Source organism: Sorghum bicolor, chromosome 8, assembly GCF_000003195.3.
Source record: "Sorghum bicolor cultivar BTx623 chromosome 8, Sorghum_bicolor_NCBIv3, whole genome shotgun sequence".
NCBI classification, from domain to species: domain Eukaryota; kingdom Viridiplantae; phylum Streptophyta; class Magnoliopsida; order Poales; family Poaceae; genus Sorghum; species Sorghum bicolor.
The window spans coordinates 51,056,855-51,075,898 of record NC_012877.2 but is presented as its reverse complement, the minus strand read 5'-3'; the positions used below and the strand labels follow the sequence as shown (position 1 = coordinate 51,075,898).

At 44.0% G+C, this 19,044-nt stretch overlaps 1 long non-coding RNA gene across 1 annotated transcript; it reads right to left on the bottom strand.

The window, feature by feature from the left end:
• LOC110429670 lies at positions 3,362 to 3,825 on the bottom strand. Its single transcript, XR_002446785.1, has 3 exons — positions 3,740 to 3,825; positions 3,539 to 3,649; positions 3,362 to 3,446 (listed from the first exon to the last, which is right to left on the bottom strand). It is a non-coding gene; the product is annotated as an uncharacterized LOC110429670 (long non-coding RNA).

Below are 19,044 nucleotides of genomic sequence, written 5' to 3'. Positions count from 1 at the left end.
TCTATACACAGAAATAGAGAGCACCAGAATGCTTACCAGAGGTATTATTATGCAGCCGGGTATAGTCACTGTCTTCTTCTTCTCAGATTTCTTAACAGTGCTCAGCTGCCAATCATTGACATACGACCTCAAATTCTCGTAAACTATTGTACACCAGTCAAAGTACTTGATGCTAGCCATGTCCTGTGTGTACATTATTGCATTTACGTTTATATTCTGTGTAGTACTAGGCATTAGAAATTTTGAGATGAGAATGAGGAAAAAACATTTGACCCTCAAATGTTTATAGTCCTCTTTTGCCATCAACGCCAATATATTTTTAACTGACAACTTGAAATCTCTGTCCATGCCCAATTCATCTCGCAATCTAGCAAAGTCTTTTTGCTGTTGGTTATTGTATACAAGGCAGGCCTTATCACCTCGGGGCAATCTGAGGAGATGATAGATCTCCTCTTGTGTGATGTAAAAAATTACATCTTGCCGTGTTTTCACTACGATCCTGTTCTCTTCAAGAGAAACTGATTTCAGAAACCAACAGGTTTCCTGGCGCTCGCAGATTGATCCCAACTTCAGTTCTAGAAAAGTTGAAAACCCAAGGTCCTTGATCTGCTCAACATCGGCATCATCAAGATATCCCGCTGCCTTCATAACTTCTTCGGCCTTGAAGCCAAAGTCAAGAGTGAAACTGCCTAAGTCTTCATCTTCACCTTCTCGTGCGCCCAACTGAAAACTGGAATTCTGAGTCTTCATCTAGGGAGGACAGTTAAATGCATAATCATGAGCCAGGAGAAGAATTTTAGTTTGTAAAAATGCAAATATTAGGAGGTAACAAATTGCTTTCAACATTTCATCATTTTTAGTTCATTGATCCAACATTTGATTGATCCATCTTTTTCGACCAGGGACAATACCATTTCCATTAGCATAACCTATGGAAATACAAGCAGTACTGCGACTGTTTCAGAGGAACCAGAAGTTTAGACCTAAGAGCAGGAGGAGAAACACGACACCCAACTGCCCTGTGAACAGCTAACTAGCAGAACCAAGTTTTCCCTACACTAAACCACCACAACGGCAAAAGAGATACTAAACTCGACACTGAGTTAGCCAATTTGATTGAACCATCTAATTAACATTTTTGTAGATCATCAATCCAACCATTGAATAATAGTGAATCATCTAATTAACATTTTTAAAGATGTTATCCCAACGAAGTTTTAATGAGCACGAGTCTTTTACCTCACCACATATCAGACATGTATTCCATTGTTCAAGGTTATTTTGCTTATTCCTTGCAGGTTAACATTAATTTCTCTGATATTTTGCTTAGAATATGTTGTAGACCGGCTAGGCACAGACAATAATTGAATATGTTTTCCCCTTTTGAACAACCAGTCTTTATTTTATGACTACAAGTATTATTTACAAAATGTAATACATTTATTGCATTTTTATTGTTTTAATGAGCAAAGTCATATGTTATACCTCGTTATCCCGCGCAACTGCACGGGGGTCCCTGCTAGTAGTAAATAACTTCTTAAGTTGCAGGTTTCAACCAATATTTCATTGAAACCAATGAATAAGGATTTATTGATTTGCAAGTTTATAAAGGCACAACCCAGTCAAAGGTCAACTTCACAATGAGGCAAAAGCACAAGCAAGAGGTGTTTGTATTATAATTGACCAATTTCACAAGAAGGTGATATTCCAATTGCTTCTGACTCAGACAAGCATATCATAAAGCCACTAACACCTACAACTTGGTCCTACACAAACTAGCCAAATGCATACATGGGTCGATGTTGCATGCTACTTGAGTTTTGCCTTTAAACCTTACCCAAAAAAAAAGGTTCCCAAAAGAATCACAGTTATGGCATACTATACACGCCAGTTGCATTGCATTGCACAATCAAAATATAGAACAAAATTTCCACATTAGTTTCGACTAACATCTCACAAACCCTAAACCCTAACATCAAGTCTCAGTGGAGTACGTACCCTAACCGAACAAACGAGTTTGGCAACATGCAGCTAGGCGCTCTGGGTGTGTGCGTGTGTGTGTGATGACAGGCTCTCATCACAGCATCAGCACGGGGCCGCCCGAGGAGGTTTGGGAGTCGGAGCCTCAGCCGCGGTCGTCGTCGTCAGCGCCAGAGCCGCGCGGCGGGCGCAGGCTAGCCATGGCCACGACGACGTCCAAGGAGCAGGAGGAGGCCGCTGCCACTCCGCCGCGGGCGGCGGCGCTGCTGCTGCTCCTCCTCCCCTTCACGTGATGTCCGGCGGCGGTGCCGAGGGCGCACAGGCGAGCAGAGGGGTAGGAGTTGCCGCCGGCTGTCGTCGTCGCGTGAAGAACGCAGCAGGCGGCTGGCCGCCGCCGCTGCTGGTTGTGGTGGCGGTGCTGGCACTGGCATGCGTAGTGTGGTAGTGGCGCTCGGCAGGGCGCCGGCTGTCTGCTGCTGCACCTGTGCGGTTCTGCTGCCTCGACGGATGCGCGCCACCGGAGCAGCGAGCACTCTCACTACTACAGTTAGGTACAGCAGGGGCGGCTAAATAAGCTCTGTAAGGGCGGCTGGCTCAGTCGCCCTTATGCAAACTCTCTTACAGTGGAATTCACTGTAAGGGCGGTTCAACACCAGCCGCCCTTACAGTGGCCCACTGTATGGGCGGTTGGAAACAACAGCCGCTCTTACAGTGGCCCACTGTAAGAGCGGCTGGAAGCCAGCCGCCCTTATAGTGAGCATTAGTAAGGACGGCTTGTGTCTCAGCCGCCTCTATTGTCTGCATTTGCAAGGGCGGCTCAATCTAGAACCGCCCCTACAGTTATTTTTCAGAAAAAAATAAAAATTACAATAATCGAGTTGACAGCACAGCACAGCACCACATACATATATACATATATAATCAGATTCTCAACATCACAGATTCACAACATAAATATCCATACATATACACAGCACCACATTTCAAGTCCAAAATGTTTCCAAGTCCATTACAAATCGTTCACAGTCCATTCCAACAAGTTCACATGTAATCAATGACTTAGACATAGCCTATCCCACTAACGGAGGTGCTGGTAAAGAGGATTGCTACCTAAGTCGGACTGTGGGTTATGGTAATCACCATTGTAATAAACAACATGGTCCATTATAAAGTTGCAAAGGTCACCGACAATCTCTAAGAGGTCATCATCCCTGTAGACATCCCTTTTTAGTCATTTTTCTTCTTTCCACTACAAGATCGTAAAAGACAAGTTTAGGTCTAGTGTAAAGAATAAAAGACTATGTTTTCATACTACAACCCACTAAGAGATTTAAAGTACCGAAAAAATTAGTAATTTTATGCCAAACTAAGTCGCACTTACCGAACATAGAGATTTGAAACGCAAGTGGCTCCCCAGACCTGGATCATGCCTTCCTTTGTGATTCTTGACATAGGCCCTGAATGCCCTGTTTGAATGAGAATCGATGTGACTTATATTATGCAGAAGTCGATATTAAAGTGAATCATATAAGGTTACTAGGATTACAAATTTGCTTACGTAATGAGAATTGACATGAAGTCTTTATATGTGTGAGGGTCAAAATCTGCAGAATCACAAATCCATGCCATGTTCATCCCGACATCGACACCTATGACTATCCAGTGATTGCTACAACAATTTTAAATAAACACATAAGTACCTTTGTATCAAAATAAGATAAATCGAACAATCGTTAAGTATACAATTAATTGAACTTACTTGAAGTGGTATGGAATCCATATTGTTTCGAAGTGTTGGAGATTCTTTAAACATACGGCAATCCACGCCGCAACCTTAAGAGACTCCCCACCAAAGGATTTAAGTTCGAAACCTCCCCCCTTCCTAGAGTGATTTTAGGGAGGTGCCCAAGGCCTCCCAAACCTTTTTTTGCGAGTGGAAGTGAGTGGTTCGGGGAGGAAGAAGAGTGGGCTGGCCACTTATGCTACAGACCACTGTAGCCCCTACAGTGCCTCCCCCACTGTAGGGGCGGCTGGTAACACCAACCGTCCCTACAGAGAACAATGCAAGGGCGGCTCACTCCCTGGTTGCCTGCCCACCCACTGTAAGAGCGGTTCAAATGTTAGCCGCCCGTACAGTGTAGTGTGGGGGGGGGGCCCTCTTTTAGCAACTGCACCGCCGCCGTGCAGTCATACTACTAGCGTCAGGTGCCTGCTAGCTTGACATTTGTACGAGTTGTTAGCATGCATCAGATGTGGTTGTCATGGGCTGTCCGGTTCTGCCGGCAAGTCATCAGAAAATTTCTTGTATGGTCACGCGAAATTCACTTCTTCCAAAACCTTTAAATCTAAGATCAGACTTTCGACATTGTGTTCTAATTTGTTTTCCTACGTGATACTGCCGTCACTTTTGAAGACTTATGACACCGTTAATAAGGCCATGTTTGCTTCCCTTGCTAAATTTTAGCTAGCTAAATTTTAGTCACTTTAGTAGCTAAAGTTCCAAACACATTGACTAAAAAGAGCTAAAATAGTTTAGTTCCATTAGTCACCCAAGAGTAGCTAAAATAATTTTAGCTAGCTAAAATTTAGTAAGAGGAATCAAACATGGCCTAAGTGTCATGCGAAATGACCATAATACCTCTGTTGTACAAAGATGTGAATTTTTTTTAAAAAAAAAAACATTTGAGACAATGGACAACTTCAAATAAAAAACTCACTTATTCGTTCTGACCCTCTCCAACGAATAAGCGTGTGTGTGTTGCATGTTTAGTCAGTGTAGATGTTTATTTAAGGACTTATTCGGTAGTATAGCTTAGCTTAATAAGTGAATCCGTTTCTTAGCTTTGGTTTCATGAGCAGCTACACCAGTGAAGATCAACATGTTTTCAAAAGTTGCTTAGTAAAATAGTTTCTTATTATGAAAGATAGCAGAGATAGATGAGAGAAGATAATATATATTTTTAGTTTCACCGGGCTTCCTATGCAGGTGAGAGAATATGAAAAACAATTTTTAGAGAGAAGCTATTTTAATTTGACATGTTTAGTAGAAGGTGAAAAACACCTTTGTAAAGTTATACTACCAAACAAGCCCTAAAAGTTTGTCTGGGCAATTATCACTTTATTGTTTTGTCTTTTTTTAGCTCTTATTGTTTTGTCTTTGGAGATGAAGATCTAGATGAAATCTATCCATCACTGTGTCAAAAAAAAATCTATCCATCACTCTCTATTTTGTCTTCTTTCCTTTTTCTTGTTCCTCGCTCATGCCCGCTCCAGTGGACTAACTTTTTGATAAATGTTTGATTAAAATGGGTTAGGTCTATAACAAGATGTGAACAAGGATTGCGGATGGATAAAGGTGATCAATTTAATTGGAGCAAACTCACACTTTGAAAAGAAGAAAAACAAAAAAAAAACCTATGAAGTTTAAAACAAAGGTATAAATATGGATTTTATTTTGTTAGGCAAAACATAATAATAATAGAGTGTGTGGTCGAGTTTAATATAGATAGGTATACTATTAAAAGGGGAGCTCAAAATAGCAAACACGATTATCTAGTGCTTTAGGTGTTGATTTACATGAATTTGCATTAGACCTAGTGATGAGGCGAGCAGCAACCGAAAATGTTTTTGAAAACACTTTGAAAAATACTAACTCAAGGCTCAGATATTTATTGGCAAAACATTTGAGAGTTGGCATTGCTTGTGAATTGAGAGATGAGAGCTGTTAGTTGTGCTGCTCAGCGGAGATGTCCTATATGGCACCGGAGTGCACACCGGACTGAGTTAAGTGTTTTCTAAGGCCTTGTTCAGTTTTTAAAATTTTGGGTTTTTGTGTACTGTAGCACCACTGATACAGGACAGGCCTTTTGTCCCGGTTGAAAACCACTTGTAGTCCCGGGTGGCGAGCCGGGACTAAGGGATCGGGACTAAAAGTCCCACCTTTAGTCCTGGCTCTCCGGCCCGGGACTAAATGGGGACATTTAGTCCTGGTTGGTAATACCAACCGGGACTACAGGGGGCACCAGGCAGTGACGTGGCGCCACCCCTTTTAGTCCCGGTTGGTATTACCAACTGGGACTAAAGGTTTTTTTTGTTTTTATTTTTGTTTTTCCTTTTTATTTCTTTATTGATTTTGGTTTTCAATTGTATATGTTCTCCAATTTAATCGTATACGCCACAATTATCCGTATACGTTGCACCTATACGAGAGCGTCATTATTGCACACAAATAAAGTATGAAACTACATATATATATATATTATCCGTATAATATATATATCTATATATATTATATAGCTATACACATACGTACATACACATTATATTTACAATAATAATATTATGTACAAGTAATAATCAAGTGTGCTGGCACCGGTTAATGATTACATAATGTTTGCCCGCCCACTCAAAGCTCATACAAGTGTTCGTTCTTGTTTGGAATGGGCTTGAAGCCCTGCGGGTGTAAGTGGAACTCCCCGTCTTTCGGAATGACATGATCGTTGATAAATCCGGCGATCGTCTCCTGGACTCCAAGGAGTAATGTGTACTCGAACACTTTATCTTTCATATTCCACTCCTTCCATTTGCATTAGTTAAAAAAGATATTAATATACATAAAATCTATTTAGTTCCAACAAATAAATAAGATATGAATTTACTGTATACACATGCATGTTACTTACTTTTAGAACACTTTGAGCAGGTTTAAATAGGGTGCACCGCATAAATTCACAAACATAGTATCCACATAGATTCGTTCCAAACGGCTGCGTGGGCACCCAAGGGAGTAGAACAGGAGGAGGAAGTGACACATTCAGATCCGTACGATATTTTTGTTGTAGCTAAGCCCAAGCCCTGCCCAATAAGACGCTCGTTGATTAGGTATAGCTAGCATAATAAAGTAAAGGAGCACGCGTCGATATTTAAAGTATAATATATACTTATATGTCTTGATAGAGTACCAGGTCTTTTTTCATTGAGTCCCACACATGTATTTTTTGTTCCGTGATCTTAATCTCAATGAGTGTCCAATGATCTCTGCATTTGTTTAGAGTCAACTTATATATGTATACCTTAATGTCGGATTAATTAAGACATGATATAACACAACACTTACCCCATATTGTAAGGGAAGAGTATCTTCTTCGTATGCCTTTGGTTATAAAAGAACCTCCGGAGGTTCTTCTCCATTTCCTTAGGCTTCAGATTCAATGGATCTTTAGTTTTAGTGTCCTTGTACACGACATATGGATCGATGAAACCAATTCGATTGTCTTTTTTCAATCTTTGTTCTCTCATCATGTGTCTGCACATCGTGAGCGTAGTTATTATGAATACATACATATGCTATAATGGGATTAATGATTGAAAGGAAGAATCACTTACAGACAGTAGCAGCTCATGAGAGATTTGTCGAGAGCATTCATATGGAGAAGTTGGTGTACTTCACTAAAATCTATCCATATGATGTCATCTGCACGGAAGTAGTGTCGGTCGCGGACTCACACGGCAATCAATTCTTCTTCTATATGTTTTGAGCTGACTCTCAAGTAGTACTCGTGCAGCTTGTATATTTGCGTACCAAGTCCTCGTACCTTCTCAGGGTGGCACATACTCCTGCCGTAAATGTACCGACTCTGATAGTCATCGACACCTCCGTGGATTGGCGCATCGGTACGCCCTAGAAGTGCTTCTAGGGGCAGCCCAGTTTCTTCCATCCAATTCCCGAGTTCATCTAAGTCCACATTAGCAGGTATAGTCATTGCCAGCAAGTTGGCGTTTGAACTGTACTCATTCGCAACCACTAGTGGCTCAACTGATTGTTGCGCTTGTTCGCCGAGCTGTGCAACTTTTTGTTGGACTTTTCTTTTGTCTGCCTTGATTTTCTTTAGGACAGTACGGTCGTAGTCTGATATTGTTGACCCTGGTTGTTTACTCGCAGCACGGTTCGCGTATGTCATTTTCTGCACCACTTGACGTAGCTTTGAACGAGGATACATTAGGTATGGCAGCTCTTGCTCTGCTTTTCTATTAGCTTTGCATTTTTCAAAGAATGCTTTGACTTCCGCTTTGCTTGCAGCAAGCACTTCCTCATCGGTCTTCTCATATGGAAGCTTGGTCGTCTTCGGGATCTTCGTGTTCAAAGCTTTCCTCTTTGCCGTAGGTGGTTGGAGTGATCTCTATGTCTCAGCGGACGACCTCTTCCTCCTCGATGCAGCACCAGCCGGTGCCGATGAGGCGGCGGCCGTTGTCGTCGGCATTGGCGGAGGCAGCGGCGCAGGTGGAGCTTGCTATTGTGGAGGAGATTCGACCGCGGGTGGCGTTAGATTCCTTCGTGGAGGAGATGCGGCGGCCGGTGGTGGGGATGCGGCCTTCTCTTGTACGTCGTCGTCGTCGTCGTGTCCCACGGCACTATGGTCATGCGGTGAATGGACAGACGGACTTCGGTGGGGGGAGGCCCTGGATTTGAAGAAAAACAAATAAGGTATATGTATACATGACTAAATGTAATTTGATACAGTATATAATTATAGAAAAAGCAGTAGCGTCCACAATAATCCGCACCTGCTAGGATTCGGTTGTGGCGGCGGCACCCCAGGAATAATGATGTACCGTTTCCTCCAACATATGAATGTCTTCTCCGCTTCACCAAGTGTCTTCTCTCCATCACCGCCTTCGATATCGAGAGGCACATCTTCACGGCCTCTGACCACTCTATCCACCGAGACACAAGCATATCCGGCTGGTATTGGGACAGAGTGGATCCTTGGTGTCTCGGTGGGGTCGATAGGAGATACGACACCGCTAGCCACCTTTACTGTGCCATCGCCCTCCGGAATATGGAGCTCACAAGACGTCAACGGAGCGGTGACATCATCCACCGGGAATCGCAGCCCTATGTCATCAACTTGCCTCGCAGGCGCCTCCGTAGAAGCACAACTGCTCTTTAGATGAGCTAAGCAAGGGCTGATGTTGGCGGCCGGTGGCTGTGACAAGCTTTGGAGTCGGGAAGTTACAGCTTCCTCCACGGCCTTTTGTATTTTCTCATCCATTGTGGCCTTCAGCGCTTGCTCCCGCTCAAGAGCCTGTTGAGCCACTTCTTGGGTCTTTATGAGTCCTTCCTCCAATCTGCGTATCCGTTCCCTGTCCTCTTCCTTCTTTCTCTGGCGGCTTCTATAAGTTTCCCTATCAGCAGGGAAGGCATGTTCCCACAACACGGTGCCATAGCCTCTCGTCCGTCCACCGTGCTCAGGGTTCCCCAGGGCGAATGTCAACTCATCTTTACTATTCGGCTGCCATTCTCCACTTTCAGCGATGGAGCGAGCTTGATGGAATCTTTCCGCAATAGCTTGGATGCGTTCCCCATACACGACCTTTCCGGTCTCAAGGTCCAGTGAGCCTCCGTGAGCGAAAAACCAGTGCTTCGCGCGCTCAGGCCACTCGAAGAATTCGGGCACCAACCCCTGTCGATTAACTCTTTTTTGGCCTTTTCCCACTTAGGAACGACGGTTTGGTAGCCACCTGATCCCATCGTATGGTGGTAGGTCTTGCACCGGGCATTCTCTTGGTTCTTTCTCACCCGTTCCTGAGCCTCTTCGGACATCTTGAACCGTACAAAGTCGTCCCAAAACGGCCGTAGCTTCGCATAGTTCGGAGAGTTGAAACCTGGAGTCATGTTTTTCTTGATGTAGCCTTGATATAGACGCTTCTTATAGCCCTGGAACATTGGGGCCATCTTCTTCATAGACCAATCTCGGACTCTTTCCTTCAACTGTTCATCGTTTGTCTCCAGTGTGAAATGTTGCAAGACATCACCCAAGAGTAGGTCCTTGTCACGTCTAGAGACATAACTGATTTTTGGGTGTTTCTTGTTCTCCTTCCATTCACGGACACTGATCGGGATCCTATCCCGGACAAGGTACCCTAAGTGGTTGACGAAGGCCCTTGAATGGGGTTCAAGTGGCTTGCCTGTTGCTTCCTCGAATTCTGATATTACTAACCGGCCCTCCATAGGCTTCTTTGGGCCTCGTACTCTCCGGCTGGTCCCCGTGGTTGTCGTCGAGCCAGAGGGCTATGTAGAAAGAAACAAGACAATTTAATACAAGATATTATTTCGAATTATATCTGTAAAAACAAAGGAGTCTGCCATATTATAGACCTGCTGGCCAGCATTGTCTTGCTCATTCGGGTCGACCAAATACTGAGAGCAGTTATCGATGCCCTCAGGGTTCTCATCGCCTGATCATCGTGATAAACTTCTTCAGTGGGACTGCAGATCAGGTTCATCATTTCCTCTTTGTGTTCTCTTGGATCAGCCATTTCTGGAGAAATATGTGACACATGACTACTAGCACTACTGTGTATACCTAACAAGGAAACAATATAGAAAACTAGGGTTTAGGGTTTAGGGTTTAGGGCTTAGGGCTTAGGTTTAGGGTTTAGAGTATATCATTTGCTAACAATTAAATATATCATAATTGTACCACTAACTTATACCACTAATTGTACCACTAATTATAGCACTAATTGTACCACTAATAGTAAGTGAACATTACTAAATACACCATAGAACATCACTAAATAAATTATAGAACATCACACCGCATATATATTGTGTGAACATCACTAAATACATCACAGAACACGACCTTTCGGCATTTTTTCAAATAGATAGCTTGAAGGTCACCAAAGCAATGGGTGCAAGCATTATATCCCTTGTTTGTCTATCCTAGAAGATTGCTTAGAGCTGGCCAATCATTGATTGTCACGAACAACAATGCTTGTAGGTCGAATGCTTCCTGTTTGTACTCATCCCACATACGCACACCTGGTTTGCTCCATAGAAGCTGGAGTTCCTCAACCAATGGCCTCAGGTAAACATCGATGTCGTTGCTAGGGCTTCGGACCTTGGATGAGCACCGGCATCATAATGAACTTCCGCTTCATGCATAACCACGGAGGAAGGTTGTAGATACATAGAGTAACGGGCCAAGTGCTATGACTAGAGCTCTGGTCCCCAAAAGGATTAAATCCATCCGTACTCAATGCGAACCTTAGGTTTCTTGCGTCCTCTGCAAAGTCCGGGAATTCTCTATCGATTCCTCTCCACCGAGAACCATCTGCAGGGTGTCTGAACATATTGTCCACCTTAGGTCTTCTTTGTGCCATCGCAACAACTTTGCATGCTCCTTATTTCTGAACAAATGTTTTAGGCATGGAGTTATTGGAGCATACCACATAACCTTGGTAGGGATTCTCATCCTCGGACGTTCTTCATCCTCAACATCGCTAGGGTCATCTCGCAAGATCTTGTACCGTGACGCATGGCAAACAGGGCATTCATCTAATTTCTCATGCTCGCCACGGTACATGATGCAGTCATTAGGGCATGCATGTATCTTCTCGATTTGTAATCCCAAAGGGCACACGATCTTTTTTGCTTCATATGTAGTGGTGGGTAACTCATTAGGCTTCGGAAGCATCTTTTTTTGGATCTTCAGTAATTTTCTAAATGCCTTGTCAGAAATACCATTCTCTGCCTTCCACTGTAACAACTCCAGTGTCGTTCCTAGCTTTTCCTATCCCTCTTCGGCCGACAGGTAGAGTAGCTTCTTGTGATTCTCTAGCATTTGGTCAAATTTAGCCTTCTCCTTTGCACTTTCGCAATCTCTCTCTACGTCGCGAATGACATCACCAAGAGCATCGTCATCATCAACGATACTGTTTCCTGCATCCCCGTCTTCTTCACCTTCGTCCTCTACTGCAAAGTCGCAGTATTGAGCAAAAACATCGTCAGGGTACGCTTGCTCTTCTTCACCTTCTTCCATCATAACCCCGGACTCTCTGTGTTTGGTCCAACAAATATAGTTTGGCATGAAACCAACCATTCGTGAACAAGTGCAAGTGAATTTCTCTTGAGTTTGAAAATTCCTTCAAATTCTTACAAACGGCACATGGGCAGCACATAAAACCATCCCGCTTATTTTGCTCCGCCACTCTGCGGAATTCTCGCACGCCCTCAATGAACTCGTTGGAGCGGCGATCAGCATTGTACATCCAATGGCGTGCCATTATCTGCATTATCATGGAATTGTAATTTTTCTATTAAAAGCTATAATTTTATCAGTAAAGAAAATTAATTTCAAGAATTTTTAAAGTGAAAAACAATTTATTTAACAATTACAACAAAAATTATATTATTAATATTTTAAAATAAGAACATGAATATATTAAAGTAAAAAATATCCTATAATATCTATAATAGAACTTAACATGATTTGTGTATACATAGTAGTAATGATTTGTGTATACTAGTTTTTAGCGGGCACACACTTAGCATCGTTAAAAAAAATTCAAACATGAGAAGACGATGATTGGAGAGATGGCAACATGAAATAGGTAAAATAGACATATGTCCAACATGAAATTACATATGGCGGTGAGAAACATAGGAGGATGAAGCTAGCAACCTTTCAAACAAATCGACGACGGCGTAGAAGCGTTGAAATGGATCGATCGCGGGAGATGAGAGCAATAACAAGGAAGAACAATGGAAGAACAAGCAAGAACAAATGAGCTCGGGCTCGGGCAGGGAGAGGAAGAAGGGAGGAGGGTGATTCAATTTATAGCGGGGAGGGTTTAGTCCCGGTTGGTGTTGCCAACCGGGACTAGAAACCTACCTTTAGCCCCAGTTGGTGCCAAAGACTGAGACAAAATGTTTAGTCCCGGTGAGTGGCATAAACCGGGGCTAAAGGTAGGTCTTTAGTCCCGGTTCGTAACACACACCGGGACTAAAGGTCCCTCCCCGACAGCGCCTGACACCGGAGCCGTTGGGGAGGGACCGTTAGTCCCGGTTGGCTTCACCAACCAGGACTAAAGATCTCTTTTGTCTCGGGCGCCAAAAATGCTGGGAATAAAGGTCATTTGGCACATCGACGAAATGTCTGTTCTCTAGTAGTGCACTTTCGTTTTAATTTGACAAATATTATCTAATTATAGACTAACTAAGCTTAACAGATTCATCTCGCGATTTACAGACAAATTGTAGAATTAATTTTTATTTTCGTCTATATTTAATGCTCCATGCATGCAGGGCCGGCCCTATGTTTTCAAGGACCCTATGGCGAACATATCATCATAGGCCCTTAAGATAATGTGTTTTCTAGTATATAGATGTATATGTTTCAAAATTCACTTACAAAGCATGAAACATATCAAACAACATGATCCCGATTTGACATGTTTAATAATGCTCGATGAATTGAAGCTTCTTGCTCATTAATTTTCAAGATTTGCATCATCATTGGAAACATCAACTTCATTTAAATTTTCTCCAACTTGCTGCTACTCCTGCTCTTGAACAACATTATCATTGGACATAACACTACTTGGAGCTGGAAAAAACATATCTAAAATACCTTTTTGTGATTGAATAAGTTGATCTACATCTCTCCACTTTCTTTGCTGAGAGCCAATTCTTAGGTAACATTGCATAATTTGAAGACCGAAAAATATATCTACATGAGTTACTAATATTTATCTAATATATTCAATCACCTAAATCAAACAAGAATAATAGAAAGATGTAGGTATGGAAAATCACAAAAAGGCAGATTCTGAGCAAGTGAGAATTGAAAATCGGCAGATTCTGGCTTCTTACATGGGCGGGAGAGGACAGCCGTACAAGACTCGAAGGAGGCCGACGAGTGAGTTACGACGATAAGTGATGGTGAGATTGGCGAGGGCGAGTAGTACCGTTCAGCTGTAGCGGAGACGTAGAAGATGGAAAGCCCCTCGACGATTTCTCTTCCTATGTAGGTATGTATGTTTGGGCCCCTATATAAGCTGGGCCCTACGGTGTCGCATCTCTTGCCCCTCCCCTAGGGCTGGCTCTGCATGCATGTGGCGGAATATTCGATGTGACGTGAAATCTTCAATTTTTTTTGAAACTAAACAAGGCCTGCTGAGCACGTTGCCTTTCAGTGTGAACTGGAGGTGCATCACGGGAGACGTTCTGGTGCACTGGTAGCCTGTGTGAGAAGTGGGTAATGCTTGGATTTGGAGCATCTCCAACAACTTGGTAAAATTCACTTATCAAATCTTGAGTTATAGCAAGTTGCTAATTTGTTTAGCAAAAGAAAAAAGGATGTGTCTCCAATAACTTGCTATTCTCACTTGGTAAAAATAGAGGATGACAGATAAGACCCGCTCACTTGATAAAAGAATATGTGTCTGTTGGTGCAAAACTGGTCTGCAAACACAAAGGGCTAATACCCGATTCAAACGTTAAGGCGTGCCAGCCGATTTAACCTTACTATCGGCAAAGGTGATAACTTGAATACTTTAGTCCTGACAACAGCGATACGCCCGGATGTCACGGCTAAGAGGTACTCACGCGGAACTCGAGAACACGCCGAGCTTAAGTCGACGAATTCCTAAGAACTCGTAATAAAAGGGAAAAAGTATGACAAAATCGTCGAAAAAATAGATGCTGGAATATGAGTAGAAACGTATGTTTGATTGATTGATAGATGTCTCATTACAAGGTCCTAGGGTCTATATTTATACCCTGCTCAAAGAGCTACAGCCAGACACGATTAGAATTCGAATTCCAAATTACACGGAATCCGTATACAAAACGATTTAAATATTTAAGGAAATAACAAAACTATCCCTCGTGACAAACTGAAACTCTGTCACAAACCATCAGCGGCTGCCGAACTCTTCTTTCGTATCATCGGCAGACTCCCGTGCCATAGTCATCGGCAGACTTTCTCATCATCGGCACAGACACATCACCGCCTGTAGACTTAGTCACGTTCAACTTCTCCTTCATCGGCAACCACCCTAATCGGCAACTCATCCTGTAAACAAACACTGCCGTATTATCCTGCCAACCTGGACACGTACCCAAAAACGGTGTCAACACATGCCCCCCAATTTCGGAGTATGAAATCATCAATGCTCCGAAATTCTCTGCAGTAATGATGCCTTTCCCCGTAATTAATGTTCCTAATCTGGTAACCGACAACCTCAATCTGAACAACTCTGATCCTATTCTTCCGCATATTCCTCGAAATCCTCAACTTCCTAAACGGGCATTTCCTTCTCAACCGTACATAGGCAATATTACCGTTACAAAGATCTGCCGATGAACTGATCAAAACATTCGTACAAACGGCTATCTTCACCTTACTTGCCCATCGACAATATGACCGTTACAGGACGCTGCCGATGGACCGACCAGGAGATCCCGCACAGTAAAATATCTCTAGATAATGACCGCTTCCCGTCAAATCACCTGCACAATCCCTCGATTATCGTGCGAACAGTTACCATATCTACCTGAACACCCTCGGATTTCTCGGATGCGGCAAGGAGATAAGTCAGATTTGCCCTTGGCCATTTTGTCTTATATAGTTCCTTCTCGGGTACTCCTTCTCCATCACATCATTCCATCATCCCAATTTTACTTTCCTAGCGGCGGCGCCATTCAACGTCTCCAATACCTTCGGCAAAAACTCCTCCTCACCAACCCGAAGCCCCAGGCATCCTCCTCGTCGCAAGATGGCTATTAGCTTCATCGTCCCTGAGGTCAGTCCTTCATTCCATCCCCTGTTCATCCGCAATCCATTTTACTGAACATTTTCTTTTCTTTGTGTTCTTTCTCTTTATTTCAAAACCACCAGGAATTGTCTAACAAAATCGTCATTCCCACCGATCAACCACACCTCCAATGCCTCGGCCCTCTAGGGGATCCAGATCCAACCAATCTCATTAACGCAGAAACCAATAGGATCCCTTTCAGAACCGAAAATTTCTCTTTAGATCTGTGGAAAGACACCTTCCGCTCTTGGCCCAGCCCTACCGTAGGGTGGAAAGACTGGTTCTTGAGAGTCAGCAACTCCAATGAAGTCCAATGGAGTGAGAGAAAACTAGATCAATGCATTAAGCTGTCCATTGCCGATATGCACAGGAATGAGTCACTGTTGATAGCTGCATCTTACTTTTGGTCAGACACCCTCAATGCTTTTGTCTTTGGCCATGGCACTGCTTCTCCTACTCTTGCCGATGTAGCCATGCTCACTGGTCTAGATATATCTTCTGCCGATAGCACCCACTTTTTCGACACAGCTCCTAGTGCCAAAGTAGAGACTCGCGCTATCGGCGGCTGGTCAGGGTACATTCAGAAGTATCATGGGAAGGGACCTGTCAGCATAAAAGAACAAACCACCTTTCTGAACATGTGGCTAGACAAGTTTGTGTTCTGTGGTCGATCGGCAGGACCGACTTCTGTCTATCTATCGGCAGCAGAGAGACTGGCTAACGGTGGCCGATTCCCTCTCGGTCGATACTTGCTTGGCGCCGTTTACCATCTTCTCCATCAGGTGGCCAAAAAACTCCTGCTCGGCCAGTCTACCGGCAACTTAGGTGGCCCTTGGTGGTTCATTAACATGTGGCTTAATCTGCATCTGCACAAGCGCCTCAACTTCAACCTGTTCACACAGCGTTTCCCAAGAGATATAACTGAAAATCATGTGCTGGGTGAAGAGGAATCGGCAACACGCGCTCCCTTGAACTTTGGCGAAGCTGTCATAGTTCTACCTGGTTCAGGGGGTAATCCAAACCAGATCGGCCGATTTTTCCAGACTCTGTATGAGGGCTTGGCCAGAGATGAACGACCGTGGTTGGCCTATGACGACCCAGACAGTATGCTGCCCCTGGTCTTCAATCCATTTGATGATGCTCTTGACAGGGATAATGAGGCGATGATGGCAATTGTGACTCCTAGAGCCATACCAGTGAATTTCTTTGGTAGCACAAAAACCTCTCCCCAGACTTATGAATTTTACAACCCATCGGCATTAGCTCGTCAATTAGCTTTCGGCCAGTTGCCGATTGCGCTCTGTTATGCCGATGTGATAAAACCTAGAGAGCCCATCAGCAACTTTCTTGAGTGGATTCGAGTAGCCCAACTACCACCGAATGCCGATACAGATTCAGATTTGTCAGAGTGGGTTCCAGCCGCTTTCATTACTCAGGCATACAAGCTATGGTGGGCAGAATGGAAAGAGCATCTATTCTGCAAGTCAGCCTTTTCATATCGCGGTATGATCGACCCCGAGTACAAAGTACCCGATGATGCTGTAAGTATTTCAAACTGGTGTCCCGATTTTTCAATCTTATTTTCATCGGTAACTCACCTTTGTATCCCTTTTGTAGGTTGACAACATCCCTCCATCGGTTAGCAGAAGTGGTAAGCCGATCGACCTGTTTCCACTAGGCCCAATTTCTTCAATCGGCCACAATGCTCCCACTCTGGCTACCATTGTGCATCGAGGTGTGCGCCTTAAGAAAGTCACCAGCAAGAGAACTCAGACACCACCATCCGTAGCCGCTTCCACTCTGGCACAAGCTTTCAAGGCAATTTGCCAACCCTTTTTCATTTATACCGATTACCTTTACATCGGTTATATTTGTATTTATAAACTCCTTTTTATTGCTGCAGCAAACCGGTGCATCGGCAAAAGCCAAACGTCAAGGTGCCGATGCCCCCCAGTCCAGCCAATCAAAGAGGAAGGGCGCCAAAAGTACCAGGGCTGGAACAAAGCGCCAGAAAGTGGCTACTCCTTCTCCTCCTCCTCCCCCGGTGTCTCCTATTCCGGTGGAATCTTCTCCCTCCCCTCCAGATGTGGAGATCCAGCAAGCACCATCTCCCCCCCATCTGCAGGAAGCACCAGAAGCAGACAAACCCCAGCAAGAAGAACCCCAAGTAGAAGGTACATTAGTTGACGTGGCTGGACAAACCACTGGCCCGGCAGGTCCAATTGCATCATCGACAGTTCCCCAAATTCAGACAAGCATTGTTCTTCCTCAGGGTAACATATTTTATTATATTGCCACCGATGAACTTATTCTCATTCAGCCTCATAACTCTTTCTGTCTTCCTTTCAGTTGATGTTGTCCCATCGGCAACCCTGGCCGATCAACCTGTGGCCCCACCGGCATCTTCCAGTCAACAGCAAGAAATAGCCTTGAAGCAAGTAAGTCGCTCAGCCTTCATCAGTATTATTTGCCGATTCTCCGAGCATGAACTAACTCACTCTGTTTTTCTTTCCCAGGAACAAGATTCTCCCGATAGCCTTTTCTCCTTTGCCATCGACATCTCTGAAGAAGAAGGTGAAGAAGCAAGTTCTTCCCAGACAGTTGGCATTACATCGGCAGAGATCAGGGCCAAGCTGGAAGAATTGTCGGCCCTCCTTCATCAGGACACGGCACAACTGGTTGATGACTCCGACCCAGCCAAGGTTTTGTTCAGGACTCTCAGAGGCCAGATCCCAACCGATGTTGAAGAAATCCTCTTCCAAGCCGCACATTTGGAAAGTCGTCAGCTGCAGTACCAAAGGGCTTCTCGTCGACTTGCCGATAGAGCTGCTCAGACTCAACTCTCTGAAGAGATGAGGAAAGAGAAACTCCTGACCGATGAGAAGCACAAGAACATCGGCATCTTGAGATCTTCAGGGGATACGCTGAAGCAGAAGATATCTGACTTATCGGCAAAAAGGGAATCCCTGTTGGCAGAACTCAAACAAGTGGAGGACGCCTTGTCCCAAGCCCAATAGGAAGAGAGTCAACTGCCAGAGACCATCAAACTCCTTGAGCATGAGCGAAACGTCCACGGTCGCAAGGCGCTGCAGTTGAAGAAGAAGCTAAAGCCGATAGAAGGCTCTGCCGATGACGATATCAAGGAGATAGAAGCAGCCAACCAAATCCGGCTACGCGCCATATCAGCGATCCAGGCGCTGCTGAACACATGAAGCTCTCATCGATAATACACCTGTGTTTTCCTGCCTTTTTAGCTTTTAGTCTAGCCGATAGGACTGTTATCGGCATCTTTTGAAACATTAAGTCCTTCCCCCAAACATTAAAGCTAGCCGATAGGAGTGTTATCGGCACTTAAACTTTTATGCATCGACCCATATGCTGGGGTAGTACTTCTTTAAATATTTGCCATTTAATGCTCTGGAAAATTCAACTCCTTCGAGAGTTTCTAGAATATCGGCA